This window comes from Rhinolophus sinicus, linkage group LG05 (genome assembly GCF_036562045.2).
Source record: "Rhinolophus sinicus isolate RSC01 linkage group LG05, ASM3656204v1, whole genome shotgun sequence".
Lineage (NCBI taxonomy): Eukaryota > Metazoa > Chordata > Mammalia > Chiroptera > Rhinolophidae > Rhinolophus > Rhinolophus sinicus.
In genome coordinates this window covers 122,784,275-122,791,263 of record NC_133755.1, presented here as the reverse complement: position 1 = coordinate 122,791,263, position 6,989 = coordinate 122,784,275, and positions in this window count along the sequence as shown.

The following is a 6,989-nucleotide window of genomic DNA, read 5'->3' as shown; positions in this document are numbered from 1 at the left end:
TTGGATTGGTGCAATTGCTTCTGATTTTGGTAGAAATTTCCCTGGTAGGGAAACTTTGCAGATAAGGATATATGCATGCATTTTGTCAGTTTTGTCATTGCGATAACTAGACTAGAAAACTTGTTTAAGTGTTTCCTGTTTTATAATCAGTGCTACTTTGATGCATGTCCTAGTTCAAAGTGAAGTCCTTTCTCAGTAGTGAGATATCTTTACTGACGAACTTAGACTGATTTTTTTCCTGTATAAACATTTCAAGAAAATGCATAATTGGGGACTACCTATAACTCATTAGGATGAGAAATACATGGTTTCTGAAGAGAAAAAAGAAATGACTGGACATCTGTATTTATACGCAGTGAAGACCAGCATTTTCTATGAACCAGAAAACAGTGGCCACTAAAGTCAGGGCATGGGGTAAAGGAGAGGGTTTTAATTTGATGTATTACTTTAAACAAATAGTTACTTATACTATATATGGGTATGTATAGGATCAATCCCCACCAAACTTATCCAAACATCATTTGTTTGAAACTCACTTTAATAAAGTGAATTCTATACGTAATAACATCATTATCATTCCAAAGTTAATCTGACTGATCACGTATACTAAATATTTCTTCATATGCAGGGCTATACTTTATTCTCACCTAGGAAAAAAAAACCACATTTGTACAAATCCTAATTACAAGGCCATCTCCCATTTCCCCCAATAAAAGCTCATCAAAAGAAAGTTTTCTGACACTCAAGTAAATAACCTTAAAGGAACATAGAAGAAATATTTAAACATTAACTTTAATTTTTTAATATTAAAAAATTATTTTTAAAATATTATTTTTTTCATGCTTATTTTTTTAAACAATTTCATGATGTCTTCATAGACATCCTTGCCAGGGGCTTCTTCATGACTGGGGCCACTCTGAGTCATCTAGCAGGTTTCCAGGGCATATCATTTGAACTTCCATCTACTTCGTTTGTGAAACTCCACCATTTGAACCAGCATATAGGATGCTGTATTAGTCTGCTTGGGCCGCCATAGCAAAGTACCATAGATCGGGTGGCTTAAAACAACAGAAATCTATTTTCTCGTAGTTCTGGAGGGGGGAAGTCCAACATCAAGGTGTCGGTAGGTTTGGCTTTTTCTGAGGCCTCTCTCCATGGCTTTCAGATGGCTATCCTCTTGCTATGTCGTCCCATGGCCTTTTTCTCTGAGTGCACACATCTCTGGTGTGTCTTCCTTTCTTATAAGGACACCAGTCATATTGGATTAGAGCCCCACCTTTATCATCGCATTTAACCTTAATTAACCTTACCCTGTTTCAAGGCCCTATCTCCACATATACTCACATTTTAGGGGTAAAGTCTTGAATATGTGAATTTGGGGGGGGGGGCACAATTCAGTCCACAAGCTGTCTATGAGAATTATTCATTTGCATAATAGTTCATCTAATGCATTTACAGGTATTTATTCTTGATCTTTCCACAACATAATCACATACAGTATTGTTTTTTAAGGTGATTTTTAAAATTGATATCCATCCTTGTGATTATGAAGAATAAGTGATTAAATTCATACTAAATTTCTTTGTTATCTTTTCTAGGGAATCTTTCAGGTGATCTCATTTAAAGCTAGCATTGATTGAAGTCATTTCCATGCTAATATTTCCTCAAGGCAGTTCTCTACTGTCCAAGGTGTGTGATTAAGAGAGAGCTCTGTAATGTGACTTTGTAAAGACCCAAATATAGAGCAACTCCACCTTTTCTGATGAATAATTTTGGAGAAAACCTCACCATATAAGTGGGCATCCAGAGTACTTTTGCTTCCTACTGAAGAGTAGGAAGATTTGGTTAATGATATTGTCAGGTTAATAGGCAGGTACTACATGGCCATGTTGAATAATTTATTTGAAGAGTTAAAATATTATAAAATACACCTGGAAACAATATCAAACATGTTTCCTGCCTGGTAGTTCAGAAGGCATTTCAAGGTTTTGAGGCTTTCTTAACATTGTTGTAAATGTGGCATCGTGAAGCTGTTCAGAGAGCCAGCCAGGACAGACTGGGGTTAGTCAGAGCAGCTTTTCATTGACGGCAATATTCTCTTCCTGTGTTATACATTCCTAACCAATATTTAGAATTTTTTCATAACTCATATTTTATGAAGAGGAGTCGTGATGCTAGAATTGAGAGAATAAAAAATGTTTTGTTGGTAACAATGAAACCTCACATTTGTCAAACCTAGCTTTACAAAAAAGTACTTTCACATTCACTGTTTCATTTGAACCTGAATGAGGCAACTTTAAAGGCCGAGAAAGGCTGACTGACTAGCATGCAGATAGCAGGGTTAATAAGTGAAGAATCCTAACCCAATTTTGCTTCACCTTATTACAGATAATAAATACTGAACAAGTAAACAAACTGTCTCACACTTAATACATGAACTCTAATATGAGGACATTTTTTTTTACCCGTCAAGGACACCTTTTTATTCACTCATTCGTTCAACATGTAATATTGAGCACCTGTTATGGAATCTGCAATGTTCGAAACCCGTGCTTCTCAAACCGTCTGTGGTGAAAGACCAGTTTGTTTTATTACTTTAAATTTCCAATCCATAAGCTTTTTGTATGATGTGTTTTTTCAAATGGAGAATCCCTCACAAAACCGAGGCTTGCACCTGCAATCCATTGTCTAGGAACATGGACTCGGAAGTTTGACCACGGAGCCCGGCACCGTGTGGGGGTGTAATCACAACACATGCCCAGAAGGAACAATTTCACTTGGATGTTGTGATGTGTTTCAAGAGCTGTGTTATAACAACTGAATTTCAGCGATTGTTATATATGGGAAATTTAGTATCTACAGTAATAAGAAAGTACATTATCCAATGCACACATCAATAATTTTAGAATAACACCATTTAGCTCACCTCAGTATTATCACAACTCTCAAAATAAATGTATGCTTTAACTTTTCAATTCCACATTCTGAATTCAATCTACTTTCTTTTAATTATTTTAGTATTAGTGCTTTTGTGTGGAAAGAGATGTCTTTATTTTTCCTGAGATCATAGTATTGTATAAATGCTCTCTGGTTTGCTTCAAAAACAATTTACATATTGAAAAACCACATGACAATCGCTATTACACATATTTATTAACATTCTAGATTTTTCATACATACTTTAATACGTATTAAAAGATTTTTTTAAGACTACTATAATCTGATAGTAGTAGACAGAGATCCTTACTTGAAAATATAAACCATACATATCAAAATGCACCATCCTCAACTATATAATTACAAAATACTTTCTGGAGTGTGTAAAAAAATAAAATAAGTAGTTTATCATACCTTATAGCCTTATGAAGAGTTGCTAGCTAGCACAAAGATAATCAATTTCTTTTACAATGAAAATTTATTTTTATAGTTTGAAGGACATTTTCCAAAAGACTAAAAGGGATGCTTCAGGTAAAACGTTAGAAATGTATAAAATACAAAAACTATCAGAGGTTTTTTTAAAAAAGAGCATATAAAATCAGACAATCATTCTTTAAAACAAAAAAACAACTTTTTTATATCAATTTCTCCTGGTCAAACAAATGGACGTGACTCAGGTATTTTAAAATTATTTTATAAACACTTCCTCAAAAATTTCCAAGACAGCAGCTTTCAAATGTTCTTTCAATCCCAGTGTTGCTCAGATGAAGTAAAGCTTATGAAAATGTACACCAACCTCAACCTTTTGGGGCACAGGCCATGTCTTACTCTTCTTTTTATCCCCCAGTGCTTAGAAGTAGGCAGTCCTCAATAAATGTTCACTGAACTCAACTGTTAAAAGTAACAGTTAAAATATCAATACAGTAAATATATTAATAAATAAACAGTCCTTGGAGGATTGGGGAAATCAAAAACTTTCAGTTTATACAGGTATTCATAAATACCTGAAAATGTTGTAGTTTATCCTAAATGCTCCAGCTCTTACGAGTATTATAGGGAGAAGCAATTAAAAGGGAAACATTTCCTGAATAGTTCATATATGAAGTTTGTTAAAACTGAAAAGCAGTCTGAAAATTGTAAGAGGTAGGCTAAATATTAGCTATAATCAATCTCATTATATGACATATAGCAACTTAGTTATTAATAGTACCACATGATTGTTTTATATATGCCCCATATTCGGACATGCTTTAAAAATTAAGTCACTAAAGAGACAAATGGCCAACAGACATATGAAAAAATGCTCAACTTCACTATTAGAGAAATGCAAATCAAAACCACAATGAGATACCACCTCACACCTGTTAGAATGGCTATTATCAAGAAGACAATAACAAGTGTGGGAGAGGTTGTGGGGGAAAAGGAACCATCATACACTGCTAGTGGGAATGTGAATTGGTATAGACACTATGGAAAACAGTATGGAGATTCCTCAAAAAATTAAGAATAGAATTACCATACGACCCAGCAGTCCCTCTTCTGGATATCTACCAAAAAAATCTGAAAACATTTATCCATAAAGATATATGTACCCCTATGTTCATTGCAGTATTATTCATGGTGGCCAAGACATGGAAACAACCAAAGTGTCCTTCAATAGATGACAGAATAAAGATGTTGTGTATATATACATGTATATATACAATGGAATATTACTCAGCCATAAGAAAAGATGAAATAATGCCATTTGTGACAACATGGGTGGACCTTGAGATTATCATGCATGCTAAGTGAAATAAGTCTGACACAAAAAGTCGAGAACCATATGACTTACTCATATATGGGATATAAAACTGAAAGCAACAAAAGAACAGGACAACCAAAAAATCACAGACACAGACAATAGTTTAGTGATTACCAGAGGTTAAGGGGAGTTGTAGAGTAGTAGAAGAGGGTAAACGGGGTCAAATATATGGTGATGGAAGAACTGACTCTGGGTGGTGAACATACAATGCAATATATATGATGTATTATAGAATTGTACACTTGAAACCTATATAATTTTACTAACCAATGTCACCCCAATAAACTTAATAAAAAATTTTTTTAAATTAAGTCACTTAAAACATTTTCAATCTGTAATTAAATTTAAATCATTAATTTGAATTATATCTTTAGTTTAGTAATTTAACACACATAGCCAAAAATTGATATTTGAGGAAAAGGCTTTCAGATAAGGGTATGAACAATAAAAGACTGCAAAAGGTATGTAATAAAAAGCATTTTACTTAGAAACATAGACACCTTAAGCAGGTCAATAAAAGACTGCAAAAGGTATGTAATAAAAAGCATTTTACTTAGAAACATAGACACCTTAAGCAGGTCCACCTGTATCTGTAGTTTAAGTCAGAAATTATTTCAATATTTCAAAAATCACTTAATTTTAAACTTTACTCTAAGTTAGCTTGGCCTTTTTTTCCAACTGAGTTAGGTTTACCAAAACAGATGAAGCAAATTGAAAAGACACTGGCTTCAAAAAATATATATAATCTAGTGGGGGAATAACATAATATCTATATCAATCACAGAATTTAAATAATAGTGTCATCACTTAGCCTAATTCTGGGAGAAAAATTGAGTCGCCCCTTTCCTCAAGAATAAGATACAAAACTACAAACGTTAAAAAGTTCTATTCATTTGTCAACCTCCTAAAAATAAGCATTCACCTCTTAAGTATAAAGAGCTAAATATAACCCTTCTAAAAGTGACGCTGTTCATCTATAATCTAATGCTGCCCTCTTTAACTTTCAAAATCTTTGGAAGTTGAATCCAAAGTGTGAGGACCGACCAACCAAGAATGATAATTTAAGACAAGTATAAACATTCATGAAAATTTAGCACAATTACTTAGAAAACATGCCACTGCAATATGAGTTCCAAAAAGGAAAAACTATCACTATAAAGGAAGCGCTCTCCTAAATTCAAACGGCATAATAAAGATGAGCTACAGTTGGTTGCTCTGGACATGAGAATTTGGCTCCCGCGTTTATTAGGTTGGTGTAAAAGTAACTGTGCTTTCTGCAATTGTTTTTAAACTTTTAAAGCACAATTACTTTTGCACCAAGCTAACATGTATTTATTTACAATTTATAGTGTAACATGGCTCAATTAACTCACTGGTATATAAAAGTAAAAAGGTATTTTAAAATCTGAACTATATTAAAAAACTGTTAAAATAATGTGAAACATTAAGGTAAGATCTGAAAAAAACCTCAGACTTCTAGATAGACTCTAGAAGTATCAGTTCTCAACCCTTTTTCTGGCGTGAGAAACCAATGACATACTCCAATGGGTAAACCCTTATTTTGACCAAATTTTTCAAAAATGGATAAAGAAATATTACAGAAACTCCACATCTTAGTGGTGCATCAGTATTAGTCCTCACTATGGGCTGTCAGACGGCATCGGTGCAGATCGCACCTGCGCCCCGCATGCCAGCAGCAACTGCACAACATGCAAGTGAAGCCACAGAATGCTAATACTCAATTTTTTTGCTAATTTGTTTTTAAATAGGAAGTTAATCACAAGAAAAAATACAAACACTTTGTATGAATAACAATTAACTTGTGACAGACACGTTCCCAAAGACGGGAGAATATTAGTGTGTTGGGATACCAGTTAACAATCACTGTTCTAGACTTTTATCAAGGCTTCAGAAAACAAAATCACATTCTTGAGTGCAGGAATTTAACACTTATAGTTGAGAAACTTATAAAATGGGTAATTAGGAAACTAATTGTTTATAGAAACCAGAGGTCTCGGACATACCCCAGTTCTCAGCCTTTGCCTTTGTTGATCCCTCCCCTGTATATAAACTACATACCAATCACGACTATCTGAGATTATAAATAATTAAACAAAAGCATGGAGCATCAAACTCTAAAAGCTGATATGAAAAGTTATGATTGGCTTGGATAGGTGAAAGTCTTAAGGCAGCAGGGTGGCTGCACTCCCGAGTGAAGCAAAGGTTAAAAGAAAACAAACGTCCAGAA